The sequence below is a fragment of the Erythrolamprus reginae genome, chromosome 2 (assembly GCF_031021105.1).
Source record: "Erythrolamprus reginae isolate rEryReg1 chromosome 2, rEryReg1.hap1, whole genome shotgun sequence".
NCBI lineage: Eukaryota > Metazoa > Chordata > Lepidosauria > Squamata > Dipsadidae > Erythrolamprus > Erythrolamprus reginae.
Genome location: NC_091951.1, coordinates 46,071,369 through 46,091,321, shown reverse-complemented (window position 1 = coordinate 46,091,321; position 19,953 = coordinate 46,071,369). Strand labels below are relative to the sequence as shown.

Sequence of the window (19,953 nt, the reverse complement as noted above, 5' to 3'; positions counted from 1 at the left end):
TCTACCTTGTCTTCTTGCTCTGATGGACTGGGTAGATATAATGGGATAGTTAGTCCTTCAAGTAGCCATAACCCCACACACTCAAACTTAGACCTGTGCAAAACTATGCAGGCTCCTGCATTTTGAATCAACAGGAGATTCTGGAAACTCTTCAAGAGCAATCCCTTGCAACTGCAGGAATACAGTGTTCCTTCGATTTTCGTGGGGGATGCGTTCCGAGACTGCCCGCGAAAGTTGAATTTCCGCGAAGTAGAGATGCGGAAGTAAATGCACTATTTTTGGCTATGAACAGTATCACAAGCCTTCCCTTAACACTCTAAACCCCTAAATTACAATTTCCCATTCCCTTAGCAACCATTTAGATTATTATTCACCATGTTTATTTATTAAAGTTTATTTAAAAATATATTTATTAAAGGCGGACAAAAATTTGGCAATGACATATGACATCATCGGGAGGGAAAAACCATGGTATAGGGGAAAAAACCGCAAAGTATTTTTTAATTAATATTTTTGAAAAACCATGGTATAGACTTTTTGCAAAGTTCAAACCCGCGAAAATCGAGGGAACACTTTATTTATTAATTTTATTTATTCATTTGTCCAATACACAAATACATAGGAAGAAAAATAGACATGTTGTAATATATATAAGGGTAAAAGTGAACTTAGAGGAGAGGATATATGAAAGGAAGAGAATATATATGATAAGCGAGAGAAAGGAAAGACAATTGGACAGGGGACGAAAGGCACACCAGTGCACTTATGTACGCCCCTTAGGGCGTACTAGAAAATACACCAATACACCCCTTAGGGTGTAAAGCTCAGGAGGATCTTTAGCCAACACAACATAATCACATTTCAAACCTAATACAGTAATACAATAAGGCAGAAGTTTGTCCACCACGAGGTAAAACACCCAGACACAAGCTGAGCAACATGGTATATGCAGTACAATGCAGTGAACCATGTGCAGATCGGTATATTGTGTAAATAAAACAACAACTTCATAAACACATGGCACGACATAGGAGAACAAACACACCAGGACAAGATTCAGCAGTCCATCTACGTTTTTGAAGACAGCAAAGTCCACATTTTGGACAGAGGACTGCTAGGGAGGGATCCAACATCGCCCATCTCCAGTCTACAACACGGTGCTTTCAACAGTTTCAAGAAGGCTCCACACCCATTTGCACTACTCAGTGTTGCAATTTGTGAGTCCGTTAGAACATTAACCCTGCGGAGGCGATAGATGAAGCCTTTAGTCATTTGTTCAATAACAAGATTTCTTTATTATAAAAATAGAAAATAAAACATGTGTCGAGGGACAACACAACAAATATGTCTTCACATGAGAGAGGTAGAGAAGAGAATGGAGTTTTAGGATGAAGAAGAAGGAAGTGATGTTAGATTTGGCAGGATATTACATCATAATAGGAGGATCTTAGTAAGGCACACAAAGTTAACTAGCCAAAACGCTAAATTGGGCTCACCGCGGCGGCTCGTGAGTGCTTGCGGGGCCAGCATGATTTTGCTTCTGCACCTGTGGAGATAGCAAAATTGCACACAGAGCCACAGGCGCGCCCATGTTTCAGCAAGCTTTTTTTTCCTTCCACACATGCCGAAACACGGGTGCACCTGCGGCTCCATGAGCAGTTTTGCTATCTCCGCAGGTACAGAAGCAAAATCGCGCTGGCCCCACAAGCACTCACAAGCCACAGCAGCAAGTGCAATTTAGTGTTCCGGCTAGCAGCCCACCCCTGCAGATAAGCCTCCAGGTGGCCTGAATGACTCTCTAAAAGAATGCAAATGACCAGCTGTCTGAAAGGAGTATAAAGGAGCCTACAAAACTTTTGCCAGACCAATCCTTGAATACAGTTCATCTGTCTGGAACCCATACCACATCTCGGACATCAACACCCTAGAAAATGTCCAAAGATACTTCACCAGAAGAGCCCTTTACTCCTCCACTCTAAACAGAATACCCTACGAAAGCAGACTATCAATCCTAGGTCTTGAAAGCTTAGAACTACGATGCCTAAAACACGATCTAAGTATTGCCCACAAAATCATATGCTGCAACGTCCTGCCTGTCAATGACTTCTTCAGCTTCAACCGCAACAACACAAGAGCACGCAACAAATTCAAACTTAATATTAATCGCTCCAAGCTTGACTGTAAAAAATATGACTTTAGCAATCGAGTTGTCGAAGCGTGGAACTCATTACCGGACTCAGTAGTGTCAACCCCTAACCCCCAACATTTCTCCCTTAGACTATCCACGATTGACCTCTCCAGGTTCCTAAGAGGTCAGTAAGGGGCATACATAAGTGCACTAGCCTGCCTTTCGTCCCCTGTCCAATTGTCTCTCCTTATCTCATATATCATAGATATCTTTTCTTCCTTTCATATATCTTCTCCTCTACTTTTATATCTTTTCTTTATATATAATACCTCATGTCTATCCTCTTCAATATGTATTGTGTATTGGACTAAATAAATAAATAAATAAATAAATAAATAAATAAATAAATAAATAAGTAAGTAAGTAAGTAAGTAAGTAAGTAAGTAAATAAATAAATAAATAATAAACAAACAATAAAATAAAATAAAATAAAATAAAATAAAATAAAATAAAATAAAATAAAATAAAATAAAATAAAATAAAATAAAATAAAATAAAATAAAATAAAATAAAATAAAATAAAATAAAATAAATCCATCCATTCTCCACCATCCAGCCACAGCTGAAGAAGCTTCTTGGCTGAGAAGTGAAACCTCTTCAAAGAAAAACCAGAAAGTCCAGTTGCCTCTTGAAAAAGCACCTTTGGGATTGCCAGGATTTAGTTTCAGTCTGTTGCTCCCCATCCTGACCTCAACAGCCTTCAGGCGCCAAGAGAGGTTGGTTGCAGCATCACTTAACTCCCCACAGGCAGAAACACACCACTGAATATCATCATAACACGTCTCACCATGCCGGATGAGATCATCCATCAACTTTATGGGGATGGTTTTTTTTTTTTTTTAAAGAAGTTTATTGAGTATTAAAAATTAGAAAAAAAGGGGGGAAAGGGAAGGGAAAAAAGGGAATGAGGAATAAAGGAAGGTCTTATATTCTACGTAGTTTGAAACGTATCCAAAAGTCAAAACAACAATTGTATATCTTTAAGTAATACACAGTTGGCCTTCTCCAGGTCCCGTCGACTAAACAATGTCGTTTGGCGGGACCCAGGAGAAGAGCCTTCTCTGTGGCGGCCCCGACCCTCTGGAACCAGCTCCCCCCCGGAGATTAGAACTGCCCCCACCCTCCTTGCCTTTCGTAAAGTTCTTAAGACCCATCTCTGCCGTCAGGCATGGGGGAACTGACACATCTCCCCCAGGCCTATACAGTTTATACATGGAATGTTTGTGTGTGTGTTTGCTTTTAATAATGGGGTTTTTAGTGTTTTTTAAATTATTAGATTTGTTCTTACATTGTTCTTGTTATTGTTGTGAGCCGCCCCGACTCTACGGAGAGGGGCGGCATACAAATCTAATAATAAATAAATAAGTAAGTAAGTAAGTAAGTAAGTAAGTAAGTAAGTAAGTAAATAAATAAATAAATAAATATAGTATAAAGTAAATAAATAAAGTAATGGAAGCAGTAAAGGGAAAGGAGTTTGTTAGGAAGAGGGAAAAGGGGAAGAGGGGAAGAGGAAAAAAGATGTCTGCTACCTGGCAGACATTTCGGAAGTATACGACTTTATAATTTAGTTATGTGGTGGGTGTATATGGTAAGGGGTAGTAGATTAGATGCAAAATTGTAGTTGTAAGTTTTGGTGTTTGTGTGGGGATGTAGATGTTTTTGTGATGCAAACCACATTAAAAAGTTATGTTGTAAAAGTCTATGTTTACCCTTCAGTTGTTTGTGATCAATATTTAATCTTACTCTATTATTGTTGTTTGTTTTTCGGTGGAACTTTAGAAGGCAAACCGAGTTTCTTGTCTTTGGAAAAGATTGTTAAGTATTTTTTTTTTTTTTGGTTAACCATTGGTACCATTTCTCCCATACCTTGTAGAAATCTGATTTGTTTTGAAGTTCCATTGTCACTTCATGGGGATGTTAAATAGGAGTGGAGAAAGCACCAGCTCCTATCAGTGTTCCCTCTAATTTTTTGGGGGGGTGGGCGGAAAAGTATAGTGTCTGAGCGGCAGTCTCTTCGGGACTGGGTGGCACAGAAATAATAAATAAATAAATAAATAAATAAATAAATAAATAAATAAATAAATAAATAAATAAATAAATAAATAAATAAATAAATAAATAAATAAATAAATAAACAAACAAACAAACAAACAAATAAACAAACAAACAAATAAAACACCGGCCCTGTTTTGCCTCAGAGAATTTCAAAATAAAATACTGTACTGTGTGTCTATAACAGTGAGCTCATAATAGGGCAACTCTATCAATATCAAAATGCCACTTAAATAGTTGAGCTAGTTTCAAACTAGATTTTGATTTTCTTTCTCTCTTCCTTACTCCCATTCTTTTTCTTTCTCTTTTCCTTCCTCTCTTTTTTCTATCTGTTTCTCTCTCTTCCTCTCTTCCTCTCTCTCTCCTTCCCTCTCACTCTTTCCCTCTCGGCTTCTGGGCAGGTTTGGAAAACTCTGAGTTGATGATGATTTTTAAGTGAGCAATTGCTCACTGCTCAGCTTAGAGGGAACTATGGCTCCTATAGACTCCACAAAGCATGGGCTAGAGATCAGACTTCTCATTGTTGATCAACTCCGACTGGAAACAGCCTTGAAGGAAGTAAACCTCTCCCAACCCCAGAGCCATTCAAGAAGGATATCATGGTTGGTGGTATCAAAAGCCATAGTGAGGTCAACAAGGCAAGGATAGCTGCACTGTCTCCATCCCATTCCATCAGACAGCATCAGCGGTGGGTTGCTCCTGGTTTGGCCCAGGTCAATTAACCCATAGCAGCGGCAGCGGGAGAGAGCCCTATTCGGTTGATTCAGCTTTCTTACATAACACGAATTAACAAGAATTGGATTTTATAAATTGGCCATTTTTACATTCCTCCTAGTCATAGTCAGAAGAGAGAGAGAGAGAGAGAGAGAGAGAGAGAGAGAGAGAGAGAGAGAGAGAGAGAGAGAGAGAGAGAAGGTCTCCCAAATTTTTCTCATGTACCATATATTGATTTAATCAGTGTTCTGCCAGGCTCTCTGATAGGAGCCTCCCGAAAATTCAAGGGTACAAATTTCAGATACACACAGATTTGAAAATTCAAAACAATGTTCTTTATCACAAAATTCAAAATAAACAAAGCACTCTTTTTGTATTGTAAAGAGCACTTGTCCCAAAACAAGTAGTCTGTACAATTTCCCTTAAGCAGTCATTAAGTACTTAGCTAGCAGCTGTGAAGAAACTTCACACCCCTTCTTCTTCCAACGAAGTGAGACACACACACACGTTGCTCTGCTTTGGTTTCAAAGGAGTGAAAAAGCAACAAAGTCCAGCAACACAAGATTCCTGACGAACTCTGATCAGATATTCTTCCACAACAGCCAAAACCACATGCTGCTATTTATAGCAGCAGCCCTAATTACTGGAGCCCCACCCAAACACAAGTGGCCTCCCTTATTTCCTGTAATATGTTCTTACTTGGTCTCTTCTATGCATAATTCTGCGCTTGCGTAGGTCCAAAACGTTTTCATCCAAATCAATGGAAGATAAGGGAGATTGACTGCCTGGGCTGTGTGCCAAGCCCTCCTCTGCCGAGTCACTCCCACCTTCTTCTTCATCCAAGGAAACTAAACTCTGAACTGATTCTGTCGGCAATAACACAGGCCTGTGACATGTTGAATTTTCCCCTGCATCCACCTCCCCATTCCCTGGGGCAGGAGCTGGGCCAGAGCCAACCACAACAATCAGGGACCAAATTAAAAAGATCAAACATAATGATGGGTTCAGGGTTGGGGCAACTGAGTCCAACCCAACTATGGGTAGACCTAGCAGAAAGATCTTCCCCATTTTTCATGACTTTGCTATGTATAGTCTTAATTTCTTGGACTGCAAAGGTGTTGGGGGACAGATATACTTTCAGACTGGCAAGATTCTGTTGATGTAACCCTACAAAAAAGTGGAGCTATTTCTGCTGGGCATGCTTCCTCTCGTCTTGAGTGTTTTTCTGGTGAGACTGGTCTATCAGGGCAACCTGATCTGCCCAAATATGGGTCAGAGCACACCGCTTCCCTTGTCTTGACTTACAAGGCTGACATAGCCTATAGCCTATACAGTGTTCCCTCGATTTTCTCAGGTTCGAACTTCGCAAATAGCCTATACCATGGTTTTTCAAAAAATATTAATTAAAAAATACTTCGCTGGTTTTTTTTCTATACCACGGTTTTTCCCGCCCGATGACATCATATGTCATTGCCAAACTTTCATCTGCCATTGCTGATTGGCCGAAATCTCGGCCAATCAGCGTTATTATTGCAAAAAAATAATTATTGTTAATAAACAATTATGGTTATAAATATCAGGATCACTAAGTGTCTTATTCAATGGTGAATACCAGTGAAGGGAATGGGAAATGGTAATTTAGGGGTTTAAAGAGTGAGGGCTGGGGTTATTTTCTCTGTTATTATTTAGGTGCTTTTTACCATATGCTTTAAATCAAGAGTCACTTCTCTTCTCTCTTTTGTTTCTCTCTCTTTCCTCTCATTCTCTGCCTCAATCATTTTCTTGTTTCTCTTTTTTTCTCCTCTTTTTTCTATCATTTCTCTCTCTCTCTTCCTTCCTCTCTTCTCTCTCTCTTCCTTTCTTTCTCTCTCTCACTCTCTCTCGCTTGCTTTCTTCCCCTCTCTCTCTATCCATTCCTCTCTCTCTCTCTCTCTTGCTTTCTTTCTCTCTCTTTCTCTCTCTCTCTTTCTCTCTCCCCCTCTTGCTCTCTCTCTTTTTCTCACTTTCTCTCTCCCTTTCTCTTTTTATCTTGCTCTGTCTGTTGCTCTCTCTCTCTTTCTCTCTCTTGTTCTCTCTCTCTCTTGTTTTCTCTGTCTCTCACTCACTCACTTTCTCTCTCACACACTCTTTCTCTCTCTTGTTTTTTTCTCTCTCTCTTGCTTTCTCTCTCTCTTGTTCTCTCTTTCTTCCCCCTCTTTCTTTCTCTCTTTTTCTCACTTTCTATCTCCCTCTCTCTTTCTTTCTTTCTATCTCACTCTGTCTGTTGCTCTCTCTCTCTCTCTCTCTCTTTCTCTCTCTCTTTCAGCGAAGTGGCTGTGAGAGCACTTTCTCCGAGCGCTTCGGGAACGCCTGCCCCGCCTCTCCTGCAGCCCCCTTGCTGACAGCCTGGGATGAAAGTGCTCCCAGTGAAGGGGCTGCGGGGGAGGGGGCATTCCTGAAGCGCTCGGAGAAAACCTGCTCACAGCCCCCTTGCTGGGAGCGGGGATGAGGAGGAGGAGAAGCTACAGCCACCACCGCCGCTGCAGCCACCGTTGCAGAAGGAGCTGCGCCCCAAGGCGGGAGGTGGAGGATGAGAAAGCCGGAGAGAGAGGGGCAGATTGGGTGGACGGGGGGCAGTGGCGAGAGGCCAGGGGCACCAGAGGTAGACATAGGTGATGAGAGAAGGAAAGGGAGCCCCCCCCTGCCCCCCCCGCCACGGATGGGCCGGTGCCGAGCCTCTCAGTTGTGGCCTCCCTGCTGCCCCCCCGGCAGGCTGGCAGGGGGATGGGGGGTGCGCGTGCATGCACACCCGATGTTCAAAATAAGAAAAAACCTTCATCGCTCCCCACCTCCAATGCCCAGCTCCGTTGCGCGGCCTTGGAAAAGGATGCACGCAAGGTAGTTTTTGGGCGTGCGGGCGCACAGGCGCGCACTTTAAAGGGAACATTGGTAACAGGAGCTCACTCGGTTATGCAGTGTTGGCACATACACGCATGCTATCACACCTACACACACTTCTTTTGGCACATGAACCCAAAAAGGTTCGCCATCGCTGCTCTATACAATACACAAATTAGAGCTGGAATCTCTGTAGTTGTAGATGATATAAATAGATAATGATAGAAACCTGTAGTGGCTAGTAGCAAAGGAAAATTGGTTTGTGTATGCTCATAGTCTTTATACCTTCTGCCCTTCCTTGTTGAGAAATGCCAGAAAATTAAAGACACTTCCGTCGTTGCTCCCAAAGCCAAATCTATCCTAGAAGTGTTAATCATATACCGTGTTTCCACGAAAGTAAGACAGTGTCTTACTTTCTTTTTACCCCCAAAAGCCCCACTACGTCTTACTTTCGGGGTATGTCTTACATTGGAAAAAAATTGAAAGGGTCGCGTTCCCGAAGGCATCTCCCCAGAGTCCAGAAGGGCACGCGTGGAGCCGCAGACGCGTGTTGGGGAAGTGTGTGTTTGGAGGGGAGGAACCGCTCTGCGCAGTTGGGCAGCCCCACCTGCCTGCCGGAAAGGAGGCGGGCGAAGGAGGGCGCAGCTCCGGCCGCTCGCCTCGGAGCCGGTCGGCCTCGCTGGCCGCTTGCAGCCGAGCCTCGGCAGGGGAAGAGGCGTTGGCGCTGCGGCGAGGCGAAGGCGAGGGGCGCGCGGGGAGCTTGGAAGCGACGTCATCGGGCTCCCTCCCGGCAATACCCCCGTGTTTCCCTGAAAGTAAGAGATATGTCTTACTTTCGGGGTACGGCTTATGTTAGCCGACCCCCCTGAAACCCCCGATACGTCTTACAATCGGGGGTGTCTTACTATCGGGGAAACAGGGTACCTTTTTTTAAAAAAAAAATTATTTGTTGCAATGATGCCTGCCACAAAGAAATCTGAGCGTGGGCAAGACCCATCTGCTTCCTCTACTTTGGGTAGATTCCAGCATCTGTTGCTCCAAGCAGCAGATATTGTTTCATTACACAATCTGGAAGGGTGTCCCTTCAGACAGACAATCGTTTCCTTCCAAGCCCTGAATTGAGATGCTTACAACTGCTGATTCATTTTGTAAACTGTGTAGGACTTCCTTTGTCTAAATAAAGGGGCTTAGTCATCGTGACGATCAAATCACAAAATAAAATATGGAAAGAGTGAATGGATCAAGAGAAAGAGCAAACCTTTCTTCTCACAGTCACTCGTGCCCTTTTCACCTCGTGGTTAGATTATTGCAACGCACTCTTACTTATCTATCTATCTATCTATCTATCTATCTATCTATCTATCTATCTATCTATCTATCTATTTATTAGATTTGTATGCCGCCCCTCTCCGTAGACTCAGGGCGGCTAACAACTGCAATAAAACAACATATAACAAATCTAATATTTAAAATAACTAAAAACCCTTATTAAAAACCAAACATACACATAAATATACCCTGCATAAATTGTATAGGCCTGGGGGGAATGAATATCACAATTCCTCCATGCCTGACGACAGAGGTGGGTTTTGAGGAGCTTACGAAAGGCAAGGAGGGTGGGGGCAATTCTGATCTCTGGGGGGAGTTAATTCCATAGGGTCGGGGCCACCACAGAGAAGGCTCTTCCCCTGGGTCCCGCCAAATGACATTGTTTAGTCAACGGGACCTGGAGAAGGCCAACTCTGTGGGACCTAATCGATCACTGGGATTCGTGTGGCAGAAGGCGGTCCTGTAGATATTCTGGTCCGATGCCATGAAGGGCTTTATAGGTCATAACGAACACTTTGAATTGTGACCGGAAACTGATCGGCAACCAATAGAGACTGCGGAGTGTTGGTTTGACATAGGCATACCTAGGGAAGCCCATGATTGCTCTCGCAGCTGCATTCTGCATGATCTGAAGTTTCTGAACAATAAGTCTGGGGAACCCCACCGCCAGCCTGGCTACCTCCTCGAGCAGCACAGGCAGGGCTGTTGACACGCAGCTGGGAGGCAGGTACATGAGTAACAAGCCCACCTGTACCCCTGAAGAGTATTCAGAGACTACAGTTGGTCCAGAATGCAGCCCCACGAGCTGTTGTGGGTGCACCTAGGTACACCCACATTACACCCAGTGAATTTCTGTAAATTTTTTTACTACTACACCGTTGGCGTGTATATTTTGTGGGTGTGGCTTGCCAGCTATGTGACCAGGTGGAAGTGGCTTTGTGATCATGTGACAGGGGTGGTTTAAAGGTCATGTGACTGCCTTAAGGGTGGCCAAACTGACGTCACTCACACCAAGAGTTTGGGTTAGGGTGCCTGGCCTTTCCTCACCTCAAAGAGATACAATTTCCCTATCTATTTACAATTACAGTAGTACCTCTAGATACGAGCTGCTCCACGTGCGAGTATTCCAAGTTACAAGCCACGACGTGAACGAAATTTCTGTTCGACACCCGAGCTCAAATTCGGGATACAAGCCGAGCTTCCACTAGGTGGCGCAAGAATCTCTTTGCTTCCGGTTATCTCGGCGTGAAAAACAAAGTCTAAAGGCATTCATTCGAGATGCGAGTTGATCGACTTACGAGCTCAGGTCTGGAACGAATTAAACTCGTATGTCGAGGTATCACTGTACTGAACATCCAAAATATACTATTTAATTCTATGTATATATGTCATATGTGTACATACATATTACACACAGGCACACAAAAATATACATTATCTACTGTATAAACTGTATGTGTATGTATACACAAACACATACACACACACGTACACACAGCTCTTCTAAAATTATACACATTCAACCTCATTTACTGCAATAGGAAAAACACACCCAGAGCCCAGAAGGGAAAAAAAGAAAAGAATTCAATTTTTTCTATCGTTTCCGCATACCTGACCAATTTTTTTCTATCAGTTCTGCATACTTGACCATACCCATAGGAGGCCATCACTGGTTACACCTATCCTCCACGGATTGCACTGCTTCTCGATTAATCAGCAGGTGCAATTCTATGAGTGGTTCGTTACCTTTAAAGCCCTACATGGCTTAGAGCCAGACTATTTACGAGGTCACCTCCTACCATATAGCTCTCAACGATCGATAAGGGCCCATAGGGTTGTTCTTCTCCGGGTCATGTCCACTAAACAGTGTCAGCTGGTGGGTCCACAGGGAAGGGCCTTCTCTGTGGCTACCCCAGCTCTCTGGAACCAGCTACCTCCTGAGATCCAGACTACCCCTAACCTACTGGCCTTCAGGAAAGCTGCGAAGACCTGGGGCCGTTGATCGGATGGTGTACCATTGAGATCCGGCCATAAATGGCATGTATGTTTTCTAACTGTGGAGTTCAAATGGTTTTTAGATTGGTTATTTTTAGAGCTTTTCATATTATGTATATGTTTTGGTCTTTGTTGTGATCTGCCTAGAGTCCCTAAGGAGACTTTATTTATTTAATAAATAAATAAAACAAAAAGAGGTGCAAAGTTTAAAGAACCATGGGCAATGTATTATTATTATTATTATTTATTAGATTTGTATGCCGCTCCTCTCCTTAGGCTGGGGGCGGCTTACAGCAATGATAAAAACAATATATAATAACAAATCTAATAGTTGGAATCTAAAATAACAATCATACATTTTAAAAAGTCTAAAAAACAAGAAACCCCAATATATAAAAACATACATACAGTCATCATATACAAAAAACTATATAGGCAGGGGGAGATGTTTCAGTTCCCCCACGCTTGATGGCAGAGGTGGGTTTTAAGGAGTTCACGAAAGGCAAGGAGGGTGGTGGCAGTTCTAATCTCTGGAAGGAGCTGATTCCAGAGGGTCGGAGCCGCCACAGAGAAGGCTCTTAATAATAATAATAATAATAATAATTTATTAGATTTGTATGCCGCCCCTCTCCGAAGACTTGGGGCGGCTCACAACATGATAAAAACAGTATTATACAGGCACAAATCTAATATTAAAAAAACCTAAAAACCCTATCATAATTAAAAACCAAACAGCACTTACATACCAAACATAAATTATAATAAGCCTGGGGGAAAGGTGTCTCAAATCCCCCATGCCTGGCGGTATAGGTGGGTCTTAAGTAGTTTACGGAAGACAAGGAGGGTGGGAGCAATTCTAATCTCCGGGGGGAGTTGATTCCAGAGGGCCGGGGCCGCCACAGAGAAGGCTCTTCCCCTGGGTCCCGCCAAATGATATTGTTTAGTTGACGGGACCCGGAGGAGACCAACTCTGTGGGACCTAACCGGTCGCTGGGATTCGTGCGGCAGAAGGCGGTCTCGTAGATACCCTGGTCCGGTGCCATGAAGGGCTTTATAGGTCATGACCAACACTTTGAATTGTGACCGGAAATTGATCCGCAACCAATGCAGACTGCGGAGTGTTGGTGTAACATGGGCATACCTGGGGAAGCCCATGATAGCTCTCGCAGCTGCATTCTGCACGATCTGAAGTTTCCGAACACTTTTCAAAGGTAGCCCCATGTAGAGAGCATTACAGTAGTCGAATCTCGAGGTGATGAGGGCATGAGTGACTGTGAGCAGTGACTCCCGGTCCAAATAGTGATGTATGGATGAGACAAATAGGTAATATCATCAGCACATTAGCTACAAGCTTAAAGAGCACCAAGGACCCTTTCATTTCTGCAAATATTCTTTATTGGTACATAAAGATCAATTTGCACAAAATAAGCAAGTTTGTACGTTTACTGTTTTTATTATTTTCAAGGTGGAATTTGCATGGTTGCGGCAAGGAATCTGGTAACGCTAAACAATACGAACAGTATACTCTCTTAGATGGCATTCGAAGTATGTTAGTATCTGTGCCAGGGAGATAGAAATACAATATATGAAGTAGTTGCGCTGACATGAATTGGCTCTGCATTTCAAACGAAACAACAGCTGCTGATTGCGTCCAATCTGCTTTAAGGATTAAATCTAGAATAGTACATGGCATTTGTTCCCCTTGGAAAGAATGATAAAGCGAGAACTCTTTTGCCACCTAATGGCAAGCTGTATTAGTAGGTTAGCTGTTTTAACAGGTGAATTGAATATTTATTTATTTATTTATTTATTTATTTATTTATTTTGTCCAATACACAATGAGGGTTTTAGTAGGTATATATCTATATACACATAGTAAAATACATGATGAAGGTTATAGAGGAGATACTCATAGTAAAATATATCTAAGAAATAATAGAAAAAAAGGCATAGTAATAGAACATATCAATGAAAGAATGGAAGAAGAGATATAGGAATAGAAGAAAGGTGTAGGAGATATAGGAGAGCAATAGGACAGGGGACGGAAGGCACTCTAGTGCACTTGTACTCGCCCCTTACTGACTTCTTAGGAATCTGGAGAGGTCAACCGTAGATAATCTAAGGGTAAAGTGTTGGGGGTTTGGGAATGACACTACGGAGTCTGGTAATGAGTTCCATGCTTCGACAACTCTGTTACTGAAGTCATATTTTTTCACAGTCACGTTTGGAGTGGTTAATATTAAGTTTAAATCTGTTGTGTGCTCTTGTGTTGTTGTGGTGGAAGCTGAAGTAGACGTCGACAGGCAGGACGTTGCAGCATATGATCTTGTTGCCCTAGGTCAGCTCCAGTGTGCATGCACACATTGGCCAGCTGATTTTTGGCCTTGGAGAAAGCCCTTTTCGCCCTCCCCAGGCTTCAGGAGGTTTCCCCTGAAGTTTCCGAAGTTTAAAAAATGGCCCAATAGGCAAACAGGAAATCAGTTTTTCCAAACTTCTGCTTTGCCTGCTGGGTTGTTTTTCGCACTCTGGAGGCTTCAGAGAAAAATGGCCCAAGGGAGGGGTTGTGGCTAGCACCCACACACGGTCTCATTTTTTGCATGCAAGAAGAAAAAGGTTTGCCTTCACTGCTCTAAAGGGTCAGCATGACAATTCTCTCCATAGTCATAGCTATCTTATCTTGTCCTCTGGTAGTTTCACCCCTGGGCCACGTTCTTATCTTACCGCATTATAGTCTGACCATGAGTGTTCCAGTGGCCTGGCCTTGGGTGTCTTCCAGTAAGGATTCTCTCACGTCATTCTAATTTGTTTTATATCTGGGCGCCGCCTCACAGTCCCTCTTTTTTTTAAGCCTTAAAGTTTTGGATTTTTTTTTATTCACCTCACCTCACCTTCTTCCTTCGGCAGCGACTGTCCTCCTCCCCTTCTTCTTCCTCCTCCTCCCACCCAAATTGCGAGCTTTTATTTCTTTCCTAATGGGTTTGCACGCATTATTTGTTTTTACATTGATTCCTATGGGGAAAATTGCTTCTACTTAAGGACTTTTTTACTTAAGAACCTGGTCACGGAACAAATTAAGTTCTTAAGTAGAGGTACCACTGTACTTTAGGAAATATTACAAAGGCAGATAAATAAAATAAAATAAAATAAAATAAAATAAAATAATAAAATAAAATAATAAAATAAAATAATAAAATAAAATAATAAAATAAAATAAAATAAAATAAAATAAAATAAAATAAAATAAAATAAAATAAAATAAATTCAGAGCCTAAACTCCCTGCCCCAGCAGATATTTGGTGCCCGATTCAGAAGGACTGGGCCAGCTTATCTGAAAAACAAAACACCTTCAACTCAGTATTGGGCTGCTCCCGGTTTGCCTGGGATCGCCTTTCACACGTGCTCCTGTGCTCTCACACACAAGATTTTACTTTCGTGCATGCATGAAAGCAAAGAAATAGGCGAAAACCACCAAAATCTCACACATGCGAACATCCTCGATTTTGCCGATTTCTTAGCTTCTGCAAATGCGCGGAAGCAAAATCTCATGCAGGGGTGCGCACGCCTCCAGGACCGATCCGGTAGGGAAAGGTAAGTGCGGCCCTTCACTGCTTCAGCTTCAAGATAATGGGGTTAAGACATGACCCTCTAGGACATAAGCCTCTAGAGTCTCGGTGGTGCATTGGTTAAAGTACAGCACTGCAAGCTACTTCTGCTGAACATAGAGTCGAGGTGGCGCAGCAGGTAGAGTGCTGAACTGAAGGCCACTGAAGCTGACTGTAGATCTGAAGTTCAGCAGTTCAAATATCATTCACCGGCTCAAGGTTGACTCAGCCTTCCATCCTTCCGAGGTGGGTAAAATGAGGACCCGGATTGTGGGGGCAATAGGCTGGCTGTGTTAAAAAGTGCTATTGCTAACATGTTGTAAGTCGCCCTGAGTCTAAGGAGAAGGGCGGCATAAAAAAAATCAAATAAATAAAAAAAATAAAATCAGCTGCCAGTAGTTTGGCAGATTGAATCTCACCAGGCTCAAGGTTGACTCAGCCTTCCATCCTTCCATGGTCGGTAAAATGAAGACCCAGATTGTTGGTGGCAATATGCTTACTCTCTGTAAACTGCTTAAGAGAGGGCTGTAAAGCACTGTGAAGCAGTATATAAGTCTAAATGCTAAATGCTATAATAGGATTATCTAGCAACAGGGCTCAATGCATTACAAAATCACCTGAGGGACATTGTATCAGCCCAAGGTTCAACCAAACTTGATTCAAAGAAACAAGACTCCACATGGCCCCATGGGAATCTGACCGCAGCCAATAGAATACATGCCTTTGCCACAGGAACAGGAAGCTCAAGGGCATGGCCCAAGAGAAGGTATAAATAACTCCACTCCATGTGGTCAGCTAACCCAGAATCACACGTGCTTGGTGGTTCTGCTTAAACTGTTAAACCATCTTTCCAATCATCCTCCATGTTTCCAGTGTCTTTCTCCCCACTTGGAACTAAATCCAGATGGATATTTCTCCCAATGCTGTCCTAGAACTAGAAGGTTGTCAAAATAGCCATGCTTGGACTTATGAAGGAGATGGTTGTCCCATTGCTTTGAAGAGGGTGTGTGTGTGTTTTCATTCTTGTTCACGGATAAGATTCTCATTCAAATGTTTTGCACAGCTCTGGTATGTGTACTATTGAGCACCATTTACACAGGCTTCTAAATAAAAATGTAGAAGTTATTTACTGCTCCCTTGTCCTTGAACTATTTCAAGGAATGTCTTTGAAGGAATCTCCTTCATCTAAGCGATGCCCCGACTTCTGCTGATCCTAGCTAGGGAGGCAGCTGTGTTCTCCTTGCTCGGAGTGCCACAGTGCCAGCAACTGGGATTTAAGATTTCAAATTTACACATTTGAATGGCTACAGTTGTGTCCCCCGAAATGATTGAATAAACACAACTCAGTCTATGGAATGCATTCAACATAAGCCATACTTTAGAAATCACATTCACTGAGTTCGCAGAACACAATTGGCGAGTTCACATAGTGTAGTTACAGTTCATGTAACCATTATTTACTCAATCTCATTCTCTGGATTTGCATGGCCCAGTTGATTGACTGATCACCATACACAGATCATGGATCATAAATTCCATTGGCTGAAATTGGATCATATGAAATGAAATTGCATGAGAGAGAGAGAGAGATTTGAATTTGAGCTTGTATTATGATTGGTTGTCAGACTCCTATTGGGCCATGCATGGGTAACTTTGTAAGTTGTCCCAAGCTTGGTTGTATCTTTATTTTTATTTTATTTATTTATTTATTTAGTCCAATACACAATGAGGGTTTTAGTGAGTATATATCAATATACACATAGTAAATACATGATGAAGGTTATAGAGGAGATACTCATTACTGATGTAATGAAGGGGCTTTGGACAATTCTTATTATGGCTTAATGGCTTTGTCCTGGTTTGGATCTTGATTGAGAGCTAATGTCCTGAAGGCCATGTCTTTTGTACTATAGAAAAGCTAGCCCAGCCTTTGTCTTGTACGTAAGTTGGTACCAAAATATATCTGTGTTGGGGGGAGCTAAAGCTGGGTGGCACAGTGGTTAGAGTGGAGTACTGCAAGCTTCTGCTGATCATCGGCTGCCAGTTTGGCAGATTGAATCTCAGTAGGCTCAAGATTGACTCAGCCTTCCATCCTTCCAAGGTCAGTAAAATGAAGACCCAGATTGTTGGGGGGCAATATGCTCTCTGTAAACTGCTTAGAAGGGGCTGTACAGCACTGTGAAGTGGTATATAAGTCTAAATGCTATTGCTATTGTTTCTCCTTTAGGGAAAATATAATATTCTGCCTTTTTAATAATTTGTAGAATATTTCATTTTCCTAGGAGAGGATGCTAACTTCCTACACTAGTTTATAGTTCAGTGTATCAGTACCACTTTTTATTTGGTTACTTGATGTTCCCAAGAACTGTCACTCTGAAAGAGCACTTATATGAGTATCTTTGGATATGATGATTAACACTTTGGGAAACGTACCCGTAGTCCAATACACATGGAGGATGATGGCGGTGGTGATGGGTATATGAATCAAGGTTTTTATTCCCAATATGCTTGCAAGCTAAGTTAGTGACCCTTGGTTATGTTTCCTCTGGCTTAAAAGGTCAGTGCGTTGAGCAAACTGTTGGAACAGCCAGTTTAAGCTTACATGGAGGAACCCCTGCCAAACGTGAGTTTTAAAGCAAAGCTTGCCTTAAAACCATTTCCATGCGGACACATGACTGTTAAGCCCCCATATTGAGACTTTACCATTCCTGTAATTTTGGGGGAGGACTCGACGCTTCCAAACAATTTAGGAAAAGCAACCCCTTGAGGGCCGGATTCTTGTCAAATACCCTTCTCCCATTCCGTTTTATTAATTCCTTAGCACCATTAAGGTTTTTTTTTATAAAGCCCGTCGCTCTGAAGCTGATGAAAAATAGGTGGGTTGATCAGCGTACGCGTTAGGCAAAAGTTGGCTCTTCTATGACAATGCGGACTTCAACTCCCAGAATTCCTGAGGCAGCATGATTGGCTCGGGAATCCTGGGAGTCGAAGTCCCACAAGTCATACAAGAGCCAACTTTGCCTACCCCTTGGCCCTACACCCGCCACGTCCAGTGGTTCAGCCCAACGGACACCCTTTTTCGCTCCGGCCAAGAGTGAAATGCTCCGACCTTTGCAAACCCTTCTTAAAAACTCTTGCGCGCGCTTCTTCCCCCGCCCTCCTCCCCACCGCGCGCGGGAGGGCTCCTTCGACGCTCTGGGGCTTCTTTGCCTTCTTTTCTCCTCCTGCCATTTCTAGCGGCGGAAGCGACGCTCCGCCAGGGGAACCGGAGCTTCCGGTGCTCAAGCCATAGTGGGCCGGCTAGAGATGGAGAAGCTTGGGGGAAGGTGATTTTTTTCTTCTTCTTCTCTTTCTCTCTCTCTCCCTATTTCTTTCTTTCTCTCTCTCTCTGTCATTTTTCCCCCTCATTCCGGGTTACACCCGTCGAGTCGGCGGTCTGGTGGCCGAGGCTGCCTCTCTGGGAAAGCGACGTCTAGTCCCGTCCGGCCTTCTCTCTCCGCTTTGGGTGAGCGCAGAGGAGCCGGGCGTTGTTTACATGGGGGGGGGGGATAGAGGGGGGAGGCTCTGCTTTTCCTGAGGCTCTCGTGGAAGGGCAGGCGGCCCTGATTGCCCGACCGAGGCGGCCCTGATTCCTCCCTGCCTGGAGGCCGAAGAATAAAAAGGAGTTGGGGGGGGAAGCTGGGTAGGAATTCGGGTTGGTGGGGGTTAGGTGGGGGGTGGGAGTTTAGGACGAATCGCTATTTATTATTTATTTATTATTTATTTATTAATTATAGAATAGAATTCTTTATTGGCTAAGTGTAATTGGACACACAAGGAATTGTGTCTGGTGCATATGCTCTTTGTCAAGAATCATGAGGTACAACACTTAATGATTGTCACAGGGGTCAAATAAGCAATGAGGAAAAAATCGATATTAATAAAAATCTTAGGATACAAGCAACAAGTTACAGTCATACAGTCCTAAGTGGGAGGAAAAGGATGATAGGAATGATGAGAAAAAACTAGTAGAAATAGAAGTGCAGACTTAGTAAAAAGTTTGACAGTGTTGAGGGAATTATTTGTTTAACAGAGTGATGGTGTTCGGGGGAAAATGTTCTTGTGTCTAGTTGTCTTGGCGGACAGTGCTCTGTACCGACGTTTTGAGAGTAGGAGTTGAAACAACTTGTGTCCAGGATAGGAGGGGTCAGTAAATATTTTCACAGCCCTCTTTTTGACTTGTGCAGTATACAGGTCCTGGCAGCAATTTTATTAAATAAATTTGTATGCCGCCCAATCCCGAAGGACTGGGTGGCTTACAACAATAAGATAGTACAGTATAACCTTATGATTCTCAACAGTAATTCGAATTAAACAGACCTTGCAGGGAGCTTTTGGATTAAAAAAAAAAAGGATATTGGGGAGGGGGTGATGGTGGGAGAATTAAAATAAAAACCAGTTGTGGGATATATAGCAGAGTATTTTAAAAATAATAATAATCATGCAGTTATTTTTCTCTTTACCCAGGAAAGATTCCATCGCTTCTATTGTTGTCGGATGATATTTTAAAACAATTTAAACATTGAAAACAATGTAAACTAAATAAGAGTAAAAAAAATGACCCTATCATTCTTTAAATTGCCTTTGTCTACTACTACAAAATTTGGTTACTGGAATATATCAGTGTGACCTGCTTTAAAATAATGTACAAATGCAACTGCTGCATCAGTGTAGACTAGATAATAAATGTAAGGGTGAATGAATTAAATTAATATGAACGTGCAGAGCCAAGGGTGTTCTTAACTTTTATTCATATTTCTGCACAATGGTGGGGGACAGTGGAGGAGTCTAACAAGAAATTTTCTTCTTCCTGGTGAACTTTGACATGGTAAATAACAGAAACAGAGTGGTCCAAAAAATTTGGGCCAGGATTGCTTTTATGAGCTTTCTTGTTGCAGTTTTCAATAATGGTAAAAAATGGTAATGGCATGACTATATAAACCACTGCAATTCAGTTTTTAAACACAGATTAAACCTAGACCATAGAAAATCCCATTCAACTAAAGAATGTTACTTTTATAATAGTCTTTAAAGAATGTGTGAGTAGTGAACTGATGATGATTTATAGTGAAAACTGCTACAATTAAAATTGAAAGTTCTTTAATTTTAATGCAGCAGGCTATTGGTTAATTTTGTTGAAATGTTTCAATCTCTGAG

The 19,953-nt window shown here is 42.4% G+C and overlaps 1 protein-coding gene across 2 annotated transcripts in view; it reads left to right on the top strand.

Annotated features, from left to right (window-relative positions):
- Positions 1–17,932: 17,932 nt before the first annotated feature.
- The window catches only part of ARIH2 (ariadne RBR E3 ubiquitin protein ligase 2), a 45,322-nt gene continuing 43,301 nt past the window's right edge, over positions 17,933–19,953 (top strand). Inside the window, exon 1 of one of the 2 annotated variants that reach the window (XM_070738093.1) lies at positions 17,933–18,083. The gene's annotated coding sequence lies outside the window, so the exon portion shown is untranslated. Of the gene's footprint in view, positions 18,263–19,953 lie in introns of both variants that reach the window. The other variant, XM_070738094.1, reaches the window with a different exon arrangement.